The following is a 15,025-nucleotide window of genomic DNA, read 5'->3' as shown; positions in this document are numbered from 1 at the left end:
ACATACAGGTATTGTCACAAGGCAAGACCTAGTAGATCATTGGGAGCACTTCATCAAAAAATGTGCAGCTGGCAACTTGACAATTGCAGTTCATCACCTGCAGTCACCACTGACATGCAAATACCCCACAAACTGTCTCTAAATTCCACAAGGATGAACAGCTGGTCAAGGATGCCCCGTAGCCACTTAGTGAGAATATTTGCAGCACTTGGTCGGTGTGAAATATGATCTGGTCAGATCCAGTACAGTGCGAAAGTCTTAGGCACGTATATATAACAAGGGCATCCAAGACTTTTACGCTGTACTGTATTTGTCCATGTGGAGCAGAGAGAGAGCTGGGAATGGCAAGGGCAGAGCATTGTGGGAGGGGTGTGGGACAGGTGGCAGTGAAGGAGTGCCAGGGGCAGGGGGTGGTGCGAATAAGGCCACACCCAGCTCTGAGACACCAGGCAAGTGTTACGAATTTTTTTCATAAGTTTTCAATAAAATCTGATAAACCTCTTATCAATTCTCATGACAAAGAAAACAACAAAATGCAACACTCTATCTCAGGAATGAAACTTTTCACAGATCATTAGTCTGCGCACATTTCATAAATATAAACCGTACTCTTTCCTGTTTTTCATGGTCTTCCTCTGGCTGAAAAAAAGCAAGACATTCCTCTTTCACTCTCAATCCAAACTTACAGAAAAATAAATTTGTTGCAATTAGAGAGGTGTCAAAATTTGCTTCTGATTTTTCTACCCCATTTTCCCCAGTCTAAGCTTGTTTCACCACATTTACAATATGTATCTGTACCAACAACAGCAGATTCAGCAATGCTAGTGTAACAGATATTCTTTAAATGTCTGCACTGTCTCAGCCCCTCTTCCCCATAATTAGTTGTAGGAAATTTTTGTTCATTGAGTATTGGAGATCAGATAAAGAGGGAGACAATTCATCGGTCCAGAAAAGTGGTGATGGGATAGACGAAAGTATCATCAGCATACACGTAGAATGCAATGTGTCTTGAAATGATGTTGCTAAGATCTGGAACCTACATGAAATATGGAAAGGAGTCCTGGGTTAAACCCTGGGGCAATCCAGCAACATAAGTGTGGTTTAGAGAATACACTGAACTCTGTGTGCATTAAGTAAATGAGAAGGAGACCAAAGAAGAAAGGAGACAATTGAAGTGGGCGGAGTGGCAAAATCTGTTGGAACCTACAGATATCGGGAAATGGCTTACCACAGTCAAGGTAATAAAGGATTATATTTGTGACTGTGAAGAGGACTGTAAAGTGCCATGGGATGGAAAGAGTCTCCTGATGTTTACCACAGTCAAGGTAACTATAGATTATATTTGTGACTTTGATGAGGTCTGTAAAGTGCCATATGAGTTCAAAATGGCAAGGCATCACAGGGCAAAGGATTTATACTCTGCCCCTTTCCAAGTCTTGTAGTAATGTACATTCTTCCTACTGCAGTCAGTCAGCCGAATGCCTTAATTCTGCTCCTGTTTCTTACAGTCTCTTTCCCACTCCCATTCTGACTCTCTGAATGTGGCCTTCTGCACTGTTCCAAGGAAATCCAACGTAAGTCTGAGTAGCAGAATTTCATCCACCATCAGGGCACGTTGCAGCCTTTCTCTACTCAATATCAAGTTCACCAATTTCAGGTAACTCAGTTTTTGCTGTTTATATCAATTCTTCTGTCAGCTACCCATCTGTAACATTAACTCAGTTTTTCTCTCTGTACTCGACTGAAACTATCCAATCTCCTGAACAGTTTCTCTCTCACTCCTTAGCTGCCTTCATCAACCTATTGACAAGAAAGCTTCATCAAAAGAAAACAACCATGGCATTCCTGACCTAATCCTACAACAGATATTCTTTACATCCCATCCATCTCTCAACAGCTCGCCCTTTCACTTAAAACAACTTTTTCGTCATTCCAGGTCCTGGTGAACTCTGCTACACCTTCCAAAGACACTGCTTAACTGCTGAGTGCTTCCAGGATTTTTGGCTTTAATCTTCAATATGAAAACTGCCCAAGGATTGCCAGTACCCCAATACTCTCATCTCAGAATCCATCATTTGTAGTCATCTGGGTGCATTAGCAGAACATGAAATAGAGGTCTAAGTGTGTAAGATAAGATCAATAATGCATAACAGTTCAAGGTCTTATTTTGTCAAAGGTGGGTTCAGAGGTAAAATATTTGTTGGACCATAGCAAGCAAACTCCTTTCCAAACATTTGCAATCACAATGGTGAATTGAGTATACCTATATTCCACTGGACTAGACATGTCTGATGATGTTGATGGAGTTTGTCATCAAAACATTGGCTAAAAAATCAATACCTGGACCCAACTAGAAGCCCAAGAAGAGTTAATGCATCTGCCTTCACAGTCAAATAAGAAATCAATGAGTCCCAACCCAAATCGGAGATATTGGAAGGAATCATCAAAATGTTAGTCAAGAAGAGAAGGCTTTAAAATAATAGGGAGAGGGTAATAAAGAGTAGAATAAATTGATGCAAGCAATAGAGAATATATCATGGAAACAGGCTCTTGAGTACATTTGCAAAATGAAACCCAAGGTCACCAAGGATGACTCAGTAAGTCAACATGTGAATGCAAAAAATTGTATGATTGTATTATGATTGCATTATGATCTTTTTCATCTTCCCAAGACCTACCCCTTCTCTTGCCCCATTCTTATCACAATCTCCTTGCTTCATCACCCTTGCTCTAAATCTCTCCTGCCTTCAACCTTTTTATAGTGTTGCCCTATTTGTTCCTTTTTTTATTCCACAGAATTCTTTCCCACCTCCCCTGATTGTTTACAATCTGTTCCTGTTACATCTTTAAGCTTTTCCAATTTCTGATGTAAATTAATTAACCTGAAAGATTAACTGTACTCCATCCTGCTAGTAGCAGCTGGAACTCCATTTTGTACTTTTATTTCCAATTTCTGTTATCACAGCATTAATAAATGATGTTGGCTCACAGATTTCTTCCTATGTGTTGAATGAATTTAGGAAGAAAGGGTTGGTTAGTTCACTCAGTGGTGTACTGCATCCCCTGGATGGTTGGCTTGTGTCACTTTTGATATAATTTGGATTGGGAAAATAATATAGACCTGAACAAACCAAAATACCTAATAATCCTTAGATACAGATGGCAAGTCTCTAGTCGATTCAAGATGTGTAATTGAAGTAGGCCTTTTGAATAATATTTCTTGCATGAGCGACCTTACCAACTGCAGTAAAACTGTTTGGTGGAGAAAAATCAAAGTGTTATATCCAGGGAATGCAAATGCTCCTTATATATGTACTGATGTTGAGTAGGCAAGTTATATTAAATAAAAGTCTCTGAATTCTCCCAAGTAAACAATGTAGATTCAATTTTAATGCAAAGATGAGTATCAAACTGTAACGTGGAATGGCTCTACTGAACCTGGAAGATAATTAATTGTTTCAGGCTTCCCTGTTTCAACAATTCAATTTTCCTTCTGAGTTATGTCTTCCAATTGCATGACATGCATAGGAAAAATGAAAGGAAGGAATTATGGACCAGTTGGCCTGACATCTGTTGTCAGGAAATTGTTAGGAATATTAAAAAATTTGACATCCTGAATACCACACATTAGGAAGTGAAGCTATTTACCAAAATGATTCCAGGCTGAAGGATTGATGAAAAGGCTGATGAACCTAGTGTTATTATTCTCAAATCAACAAAGCATTAAAGAGAGATTTTTTTTGGAGCCAATTAAAACAATGAAGAACATAGAAAAAAATGAATAAAGTAAAGGATCATATTTTAAAAATGTCAAAAATAAATTAGCATCATCCATCATACATCTATAACAAATTATTACAAACAGCACCTCTAAACAGGTTACAGTTTTTGTGAACGGAATACACCACTCGAGCACGTTAACTGTTCTTGCCAATATTATTTGTAAGTTTATAAATAAAAATGAATGTCAGTGGGCTTTACCAAATGTTGGTTAAGACAAGTCTGATACCCTAAGTTAGACAGCAAATCAATCATTGCTGACACTTCCTAAATATATCATAAATTATACTAGGACCAGGATTTATGGTATGACAGCAGCCTAACCAATGAAAATTTTTATCTGAAAATATGAAGGCAAAACAAATTGTAAAGCATAACAGCATTTATACCGTCATCTCTGAGTCAATTAAAGACAATTTCTATCAAAAAAATTGGCTCCACCGTGTATTTGAACCGAATTAAAATTGCAGCTAAATGCTTCGAAGTCTAAATTCTAAGCCAATTTGGATTATGAAAGTTCAGGAAAAGTGAACCTTTCCCTTCCAAGCCCAACCCAGAGAACTGTCTCAAATATCAGCAACAAAATAATTTACATTATCATGAAGGCTTTCACACTGGATTACTACTTAGACTTGCAGCATGGTCTGACAGAATGTGCTCTTCCACTGTCTAAAGTGCAAGCTAATTCATTATATGAAAGCAACCATACAAGACGGATGGGAAGTAAACACATCATTCATCGTACCTTAAGAAGCAATTAAACTTAGAATCAGAATATTCTCATCCACCTTGACAGGATCAAATACTCCTGGTTATTTCAAGAGAAATAAAGAGCACAGGAAATTTCATTCCAGCATGCAAAAGGAAAGAATTAAGTTCTATCTCTAGGAAATCTTTCCTGGCATATATTAAACATACAAAGTTATTTAGCAATTTGCAGAGCACGGGATTTGCTTATCCGACTCATCTTCAATACTGAATATGAGAAAGTATTTGACAATACTCTAAATGTATGGACCGAATTGTTTCTCTCGCTATCTCAGATCTGATGAAGGGTTCTAGACCTGTACAGTGAACCACTTCTCTCTCCACAGATATTGCCTGACCTGCTGAACTTTTCTTGGATTTTCTGTTATTATTATATACCAGTTAATTACTAAAAGTTAATGTAGAGATGGAGATTAAATAAGAAGTGAGATGCTGTTAAATTTGCCAAATTGTTTTTGTTGTATAAATAAATAGAATTCTAAAAACACTACAAGAATTTCATTCAGTTCAATTTTTTTTTTTGGAATACTAGAACAACACAACAATATCAGTGAACACAATTGTTGTCTAACTTCACCGTGGTTCAGAAATGCTTCAAAACCTGGAAAATATTAGCCAACTATCATAGGTAGGAATTTCACAATTTCTATGTTATTTTTAATGTTAGAAATTAGTTTTCAAAAGTGACAGGCATGTTCAAAGAGCATAAATTCTAATTATTACCTGATAAATTACTTCATCTCTTTGTTCTTTTTAATCTGGATATGATCTGCATAATGGAGCTTGATTTTGCATCACTATTTTAAAAATATGTCGTGATGTGAAGTTTGACGATAGGAAAAACAGTGTGCTGTCACTTCTGCAGTGATCCTTGCCAAGAATAAAACAGGTTTCAATTATAGTAGATAGATTTACTAAATTACAGATTTACTTTATAGAAAGGTACATCTACAAATTGCACAGGCTCAAATTACAGCTTAAAACACTTGACAATCCAACAATCACATTTAAGTAATATGGTTTAAAATGTGTAATTCTAATTTAGACGTGAATCATGCAGAAAACCTCTTAAATGGCTTATTTGAAGAATTATTCCTACAACCCTAATATTTACACTTCATTAGTAGTAAATTGGAAGAGTATACGGGTGTCACGGTGGGAAAATGGACTTAGGCAGGATTAGTGTAACAATGGGTGTGCAGTGTAGGCAAAAGCTGCTGTGTGCCTCCATCCAGTTATTTCAATTAAAAGTGACACAATGTTTCTAAGAGGATGATATATATCTTTGCTGAAATATTTCAGAATTCACTGGAAGCATTTTATGATTTATCAGACAAGTGCCACTTCGGCAATCAAAATGATAAAGAAAAACCAATTAAAACATTACAAATTAGCTTATATTTCACACCAGTTTTTTGCAAAGCTACTATCTCATTTAATTATAATATCCAACTTGCCAGACTTCCTAGTATACTTTATATTGTTTACGTATTTAAGTAAGTTTTTAAGATGGAAGAAATCGATACCATCATGAGCAATAATATAATGCATATAACAGAATCCCTATTTCATAACTAATTGGCATTGGATGCAGTCTGTGGCCTATCTGATGTGTCTGCATGTTTTAATAAAAGTTATTAATTTAAGAGCTACTGTAAATACACATTGGTGCTTTTACAAGCCCTTAGTTGAAATACAAACCCTGCCATAACTGGCTGAATAACAGTTTCCCTGAAACAAATTAATGGAAAAATAGATTATTCTAGAACAGCAAGAATTTGTCCTAGAGCAGGGATGGCCAACCTATGGCGCATGTGCCAAAAGAGGCACATTGGATGATTAGAAGTGGCGCATTGCACCCCAGTGATAATAATAAAAAAGTGAGCCTACTCATGCAAAAGGTATTAACCCGAAACTAATTTGCAGAAAAAAAATCTATAACAGGAATTAAAGTAGCTTAGAGCTAGAAATGGGTTTTACTGAGAATAAATCTAAAACTTAGCAATTTTATTAGTTCGTGCATATCTTTTGGCAATTGTTGTCTTCTGTCAGATCAATCTGTTTTCAATTTTTAAAAATGTTCAATGAGTCAAACTAGGAAGGAAGGACTTCTGTTCTGCAGTCGTTCCATAACTGTTCAATACACGTTTGATACTTGTTTGATCCTGAGGTGCCGGGCGTCTGCACCAGCGGTGTGTCGCAGGGTTTTGCCAGTCAGTTTACACAGTCAGCTACAGAGTTGAGTTTTGTTAGTCCTTTGTGAACATTTGCAGTTTTGTACTTTTTCAAAAATTAAGCCTTGTTTTTACATTCAGTTACCCATCACAGTGCAAAAGAAAATGAGCAAAAGAAAAGCAGAAAGTGATAGTAAGTGTGAATTCAATGAACAGTGGGAAAATGGGTTCTTATTTATAGTGGGTCCGTCAGGAAAACTGTTGTGCATTGTTTGTGAAAACATTTTCTCACATAATAAAAGAGATGATCTTAATAGACACTATAAAACACAACATCATACTGAAAAAGAAAGAAAGCTTAAGCTTGTGCTTGGATCTGAGTTATGGAAAGAATATGTGATTAAGAAAAATTTCAAGCCTAATCCTTTGACTGCTTTATTTGGTATTGCTGGAGAAAAGGATATTAATTTGGAGCCAAATGATTTGCTCAATTTGGCTTTTATGTCTCTTATGGCCAGAAGGACGCTTTTGCTTAAAAGGAAAGATGTGGCCCCTCCTATTCATATCCAATGGTTACATGATGTGGTGTCATGTTTAAATTTAGAGAAGATTCGATGTTCAATCTTTGAATCTAATCAAGACTTTCAAACATTGTGGGGACCTTTTCTGAATTATTTTAAAAACCTTTGATTTGCTGTTAAAGCACAGATGATGACTAACAAACTTTTTTCTTTTTTCTACTAATCAGCTTCAGTCTTGGTAGTGGGTTAGATTTTTTTTATATAATAAAATTATTATTTTTCAATGTTATGAACTAATTGATTTGTACGAATATGGGGTAAAGAGTCTTTATATGCGATTTAGCTTAATGTATTGACGTATATATTTTTTTCCTGTACTCTGTATTTATATATATATAGTTGTTCGTCCATCGTTGACGTCGATGAGGACCTCGACACCATAATGATGGTGTCGAGACTAGCGCGTGATTTGGATTTAAGTGAGGGAGAGTTGCGCAGCGTCAGCCTCACTCTCTCTTCCCAATTCCCATCTGGATCCAGTGGCAAGACAAGAGTCGAGACGGCTGGAGATGGGACTAGGCGCAGTAGATGACCAGGACGTCTTCTGTGTCTTGTCCTGCTCTACACGTTCCATGACACTTGCAGAGACCGCCTTCTTGACCGTTGGACCTTCCATTGGTCTCGTTCGCTCAATCCGCCGGAGTCTGTCTTCACATGCTGGGATAGACAACTCCCTATCACACCGAGGGTTTGAGACCCGTCGAATACCCTCACCTGGTTTAGCCGGCTTGTCGAAGCTGTTGCCCGGGGTGTGGCCGCTGTCGCATGCAAACAGCTACGGGGAGCCACAGGTGAGAGCTGTGGTTCCTCGTATAACCATATAACAACTTCTATAACAACTTCAGCACAGAAACAGGCCATCTTGGCCCTTCTAGTCCGTGCCGAACGCTTACTCTCACCTAGTACCACCGACCTGCACTCAACCCATAACCCTCCATTCCTTTCCTGTCCATATAGCTATCCAATTTAACTTTAAGTGACAACATCGAACCTGCCTCAACCATTTCTGCTGGAAGCTCATTCTACACAGCTACCACTCTCTGGGTAAAGAAGTTCCCCCTCATGCTACCCCTAAATTTTTACCCTTTAACTCTCACCACATGTCCTCTTGTTTGAATCTCCCCCACTCTCAATGGAAAAAGTCTATCCATGTCAACTCTGTCTATCCCCCTCATAATTTTAAATACTTCTATCAAGTCCCCCTTCAACCTTCTACACTCCAAAGAACAAAGACCCATTAATTAATAAAAAAAATTGAAAGAGAAAAAGGAAGAAACCAAAAGACAAAATACATTTGTTAAAAGAAGTCTCATTAAGGTAAGTAATGTTTATCTTGCTTTATATTAAATCAATATATCATGTAAAATGCTAAATATGTCTATATTAACATATTTTTACAAGAATTGAATGGGGGTACAAGTGTTGTATGGCGCATCTGAACTCATGCGTGAAAAAATTGACACATAGAATGTAAAAGGTTGGCCACTCCGTCCTAGAGGATCGTTCATATTTATAATTAAAAATTCTACCTATTTCTCAAAACCAGTAAGGCTGACAAAATGTCATAATGTTCAGATTGGTATTCAGTTGGCTTAACCCATTGGATTATAAATCACATTTCATACTGCAGCTTTACATTTCTCCTTTATTCCTGTTCATATTTGCCAATCATTAAGGTATTAAAATAGAAGAGGAAATTAAATTTAATCTATATCTTTTTACCATTTATTCTCTATTGGGGGATGCAATAAAGACAGGTAGGGACGCATCTTCAGAACTTTCAAAGAATCTAGATAGTTTATGAGCGTAGGCAAAGATCGGGGCAGCACAGTAGACTGGTGGTTAGCACAACGCTTTACAGTATAGGCGACCAGGGTTCAATTCCCATCGCTGCCTGCAAGGAGTTTGTACGCTCTCCCTGTGACCATGTAGGTTTCCTCCAGGTGATCTGGTTTCCTCCGACCTACCGGTGGGTCACATGATCAGGCCAGGATTAAATCAGGGATTGCCTGGCGGCATGGCTGTAAGGATCTATTCCACGCTGTATCTCAATAAAAATAAAACCCTCCTTAATGAAGCAATGTGTGAAAAAAAATGAAATTACTAACTTTGACAGGAAAAAAGAAGCATTTTTAAATGGCAAGGTATTATACAGTATCTAAATGAGAGGGTGTCGTACTGCACGATAAAAAGAAGTAATTAAAAAGGCTATCAGAATGCTTATTGCTTATTGTTAGGGGAATTGAATACAATATTATGCTTCAGTTCTATAGGGCACTGCTGAGACCAAATCCAGAGCACTGTGTTCAGTCATAGTCTCCCAACTGAAGGAAGGATGTAATGCATTGGAAACAGTTCAAAGAAGATTTGCTAGACAAATAGTTGGTAAAGGCAGACTGTCTTATACAGAGAGATTGGACAGACTTGATTTGTATACACTGGTGTTTAGAAAAGTCAGAGGAAATCTGATTGATCAAGTAAAAGTCCTGAGGGATTGTGTCATGTGGTTGTGAAGATGATATTTCCTCTTGTGGGAGAACTTAAGACACATGCCTTTATTTTTCACTTACAGGGTCATGAATCTTTGTCACTCTCTTTCTCAAAGGCCAGTGGAAACAGAGTCTTCTAATATTTTGAAAGTAGAGTTAGAAGGATTTGTGATAAACAAAAGAATGAAAGATTACCACAGGACACGTGAATAGGAGGTTTGGCTCATTTCATCCCAGTCCTTTGTCTTTGCATTGGCTATTAAAGTGAATGTAACTTGCTACTTTGTATCACAAACTTCTCTCATATTTCTATTTTCCACAGCGAATCTACTAATTACATGCCTGCCTTTGAATCTGAGTACGGCTGGTGGTGTAGTGGCATCAGCGCTAGACTTCAAGGCAGATGGTGGGTGCTGAGTTCAAACCCAGCCGGGCCCCAATCAGGGCAGCAGTATCTGCGCAGAAGAAAGGCCTGGTAATCTACTTCCATATCTTGCCATGAAACCATGAGGTCACGAAGAGTCGTACTTGACTTAATGACTGAACAACAGCAGCCTTGAACCAAAACACAAAGTATTTGTTTTGTACAGAACCTCCTGTTGATTTAGCAATCAAAAGTTATTATCATGCTAAAAGTAGTATGTAATTGTGTATGTGTAATAGTATTGAGCAGGTGGTAATTTGCACATAAACTCTCCCAGTACACTTAAGGCGGTGGTCTGTCATATCTGACGATGACAGTGAAATCTGCGCAGGAGAGCTTTTAACGTGGAAGTCGAAGTCTAGTGGTACAAGTAGTCATCATAAGGAGTGTCTTCTTTATTGTAGTGGCTGACCATGACTTCTGTGCCTCGTCGTGCCCTTCGCTCTCCACAAAGCGTTGCAGAACTACCTTCCTGGCGATTAGATCTCACTGTAGATCTCACTGTTGATCTCACTGCCCAGACCGCCAGGGACAACTTCACCTGTTAGGACAGGCATATCCCTTCCTACCGCACCGGGATATGAGGTCCTCTGGCTATCCTCGCCTGGTTTTGCCTGCCTGTCGAAGCGGTGTACCGCTGTCACATGCCAACAGCTACAGGAGAGAGCTGATTGTCCAGGGGGACCAAAAGTAATAAGCTGCCCCAGAATGGACAAGACAAGCGCCTTCACCTCAGGCGCTACCCCTCCTTGAACACCACATACACTCTTATCAACACACACTAAATGCTGGAGGAACTCAGTAGGACAGGCAGCATCTATGGAAAAGAGTACAGTTGACAGTTCAGGCCGAGACCCTTCAGCCCAAAATGTTGACTGTACTCTGTTCCATAGATGCTGTCTGGCCTGCTGAGTTCCTCCAGCATTTTGTGTGTGTTGCTTGGATTTCCAGCATCTACAGATTTTCTCCTGTTTGTGGTTGGACATACACTCATAAGACTGATTTACACTTGTGCGTCAAGCTTGCGCCATAGCCTACACAAGTGGGCAACGCCGTTGTGAGCATTTATACTTGTGCGTTGGTGTGTCTGCTTCGCTCTGCAATTCACGCACGTCACGCATGCGCACACACCTGCCCATGCAAGGCTTCATGGTCATGGTAGTCTTTCTCGGGGTAAACAAGTTTAAAGCGAGCGTCTTTTCTCGTAAAAGTGAAATGTGTCCTCCATAATTTCAGAGGTCTGTAAGGCTTTATGGAAAACATTGCAGCCGGAGTTCCTTCCCTGCCCTTCAGTCGCCCAATGAGAAGTTATTGCAGCGTAGGAGGAAATGCGATGCTACTAAGCGGACCAATCACAGTTGTTGCGGTCTGCGTTGCTGCGACGCGTAGTTACATTTTGGGAGAGGTGCGCGTCAGGCTACGGCATAGGGATCCGTGTAGGCACTGCGTAGGGTTCGCAGCTACGCCGTACATACGGCGTCGATTTGACGCAGAAGTATAAATCAGCCTTTATGGTTAGTTTTAAACCTTAAAATCTTTTAAAATGTTACTATAAAAAGGTTACTTTTCTACAAAAGATATATGTTTAAATGGGAGTAATCTGACAGTATGTTATCATTATGGACATTTTGATAAAGTCTGTATAGAAAGGAAAATTCCACGAATGGGGCAGTGTTGGGGGTTGCCCAAAACCAAGATGGTTAATATAAGGTGCGGCATGGTAGAATAGTGGTTAGCACAGCACTTTACAAGTACAGGTGACTCAGATTCAATTCCCACCACTGCCTGTATGCTCTCCCTATGATCCATAGGTTTCTTCCCGGTGCTCTGCTTTCCTGCTACGGTCCAAAGATGTACCGGTTGGTAGGTTAATTGGTCATTGTAAATTGCCCCGTGATTAGGCCAGGATTAAGTCTTGGGGATTGCTGGGCAGCGTGGCTCAAAATGCTGGAAGGGCCTACTCCATGCAGCATCTCAATAAATAAATAATGTAACTAATAAATAACTAGTCACTAATTACTTGGATAAAAACTCAGAAGAATGGTGAGAATGTAAACTTCATTACCACAAAGTAGTTTACACAAATGAAGCAATGCATCTAAATCAATGCGTCGGGGGGGGGGGGGGCAAGGAATGGAGTTTGTGAAAAGGGAGAAGGAATAGAGAAATATTTTGAAAGAGTGATGTGAAGGAAGAATGAAGGGAGGCAGGAAAGGGTTAACACCAGCAAACAACATATTGGTGAACTAAAAATCTCATGCAATCAAAATGTTTTAAAACAGATCTCTTGGTTACAACGATTAAAATATATTAGCGCCATGTAATGTTGACAAAATACTTTGCAGAGTTTTGATATCAAAACAGTATTCTGATGAAAACAGCTATCAAATTGAAACATTTTATGGAGGATCTTGGGCCAAAACATCAACTGTTTATTTTCCTGCATTGATGTTGCCTGGCTTGCTGAGTTCCTCCAGTATCTTGTGTGTGTTGAAAAATTAACTCTGTTGCTCCCTTCACAGCTACTGTCCAACCTGTTAAGCATTTCTAGTAAATTCTGTTTTTATCAATGTTTCCTACAGTTTTATGTTAAGGAAAATGGACATGAATTTCCATGGAAGTTTGAAAGGCAGAAAACTGCCCCAAAGGACTCTTGCTGTAACATGAACAGCAAAATAATACATTGTTGAAGAAAAACACTAAATAAAGCTTAAGCAAATTTAGATTTACTGAGCTCACTTTGACCCCTCCTTAACAGAGACTGCTTAAAAGATGTGACCTGTAGGATTCCACTTGAGTAAAGTTGGCTAAACTGAATTGACATTTTGGCCCAGGGACCTTCATAATGTTTCAATTTGATAACTGTTTTCATCAGAATACTGCTTTGATATCAAAACTCTGCAAAGTATTTTGTCATTACATGTCGCTAATACATTTTAATTATGGTAACCAAGAGATTTATTTTAAAAGGTCTCGATTGTATTAGATATTTAGCCAACTCAATTTATCTCATACTTACATGCATTTTCAACAATCATGGAAGTCTAACTTGATTTAAAGATCAGCTACAGGGCTATCTAATCTCCTGCTCCACTACTAGATTCAATATCAAGCTCAACAAAGAACTAGCTGAAAAACAGGGGCTTGATTATTTGAATGGGGCTAGCATCCCTTAGAACAAGTGCTTGAAACGTTTCACTTGATTTTGATGTTTTCAATTATTCGTTATCATTTTATTAAATTAATTTAAAATATTATTTTAATTGTTGTGGAGGTTAATGGGGTTAGGCAGAATAATAGTTTGGCATGGACTAGATGGGCAGAAGGGCCTGTTTCTCTGCTGTAATGTTCTATAACTCTATAACTAGTTAAACATATTTGTACATTTATTAAATATCGCAGAATTTTAAAGACATTTTAAAATGGCTCAAGGCCTTTGGCAGTGGTCAGCCAAAGATTATCAGTGCATTCCAAGTAGGATGCTTCGAGATACACAGTTTGCAACCCAGTTGCTGCTTGGCAGGGGCTCTGCCTCACTGAAAGCCTCTTAGGTGCAGAAAGTTCAATCATTCAGCCTTCCGTAGCTGGAAAATCTTAGTCTGCTGAGCCAGGACCCCAGCTACTGAGCTTAGAGAGCAGGTCAGTCAAGCAAAGTTCAACCGACTGAGTTTACAATGGATCCAGGCATTTGTACCATAGATACTAAATCATGGTAGTGTGAACAAATGCGCACAAGAGATGGAGAAATAAATATAGAAGACTAAGACACTGAAGATGCTGGAAAACAGAAAAAAATTAAGATGTTGGAAATAGTCTGCAAGCCAGTCAGCATCTGTGGAAGGAGCAAAAGTTAATATGTAATGTTGAGGCTTTATAAAGCACTCGTGAGGCCTCACTTGGTGTATTGTGAGCAGTTTGGGGCCCCTTATCCAAGAAATGATTTGCTGATATTAGAGAGTGTTCAAAAGAGGCTTAAAAATGATTCTGGGATTGAAAGGCTTGCCATATGAGGTGCGTTTGATAGCTCTGGGCTTCTACTCACTAGAATTCAGAAGAATGAGGGGTGACCTCATTGAAACCTATCAAATGGTGAATGTTGGATGTGGAGAGGATGTTTCCTATGGTGGGAGAGTCTAAGACCAGAGAACACAGCCTCAAATAGAGGGGCGTCCTTTTAGAATGGAGATGCCACTTAATGTGAAAAAGACTAAGGAGCTGGTTGTAGACCTGAGGAGAGCTAAGGTACCGGTGACCCCTGTTTCCATACAGGGGGTCAGTGTGGACATGGTGGAGGATTACAAATACCTGGGGATACGAATTAACAATAAACTGGACTGGTCAAAGAACACTGAGGCTGTCTACAAGAAGGGTCTGAGTCGTCTCTATTTCCCAAGGAGACTGAGGTCCTTTAACATTTGCCGTCGATGCTGAGGATGTTCTACGAGTCTGTAGTGGCCAGTGCTATCATGTTTGCTGTTGTGTGCTGGGGCAGCAGGCTGAGGGTAGCAGACACCAACAGATTCAACAAACTCATTCGTAAGGCCAGTGATGTTGTGGAGGTGGAACTGGACTCTCTGACGGTGGTGTCTGAAAAGAGGATGCTGGCCAAGTTGCATGCCACCTTGGACAATGTCTCCCATGCACTACATAATGTACTGGTTGGGCACAGGAGTACATTCAGCCAGGGACTCATTCCACCGAGATGCAACACAGAGCGTCATAGGAAGTCATTCCTGCCTGTGGCCATCAAACTTTACAACTTCTCCCTTGGAGGGTCAGACACCCTGAGCCAATAGGCTGGTCCTGGAC

General features: G+C 39.2%; 1 protein-coding gene across 4 annotated transcripts in view; it reads right to left on the bottom strand.

Moving 5' to 3' along the window:
• cacna2d3a (calcium channel, voltage-dependent, alpha 2/delta subunit 3a) overlaps nucleotides 1–15,025 on the bottom strand; it is a 797,416-nt gene that overhangs the window by 670,521 nt on the left and 111,870 nt on the right. Inside the window, exon 1 of one of the 4 annotated variants that reach the window (XM_072280405.1) lies at nucleotides 5,272–5,348. The exons of the other annotated variants lie outside the window; for them this stretch is intronic. The gene's annotated coding sequence lies outside the window, so the exon portion shown is untranslated. Of the gene's footprint in view, nucleotides 1–5,271; nucleotides 5,349–15,025 lie in introns of those variants that run through there. 4 annotated transcript variants of the gene reach the window in all.

Source organism: Mobula birostris, chromosome 16, assembly GCF_030028105.1.
Source record: "Mobula birostris isolate sMobBir1 chromosome 16, sMobBir1.hap1, whole genome shotgun sequence".
NCBI classification, from domain to species: domain Eukaryota; kingdom Metazoa; phylum Chordata; class Chondrichthyes; order Myliobatiformes; family Myliobatidae; genus Mobula; species Mobula birostris.
This window is presented reverse-complemented; position numbering and strand designations above follow the sequence as displayed.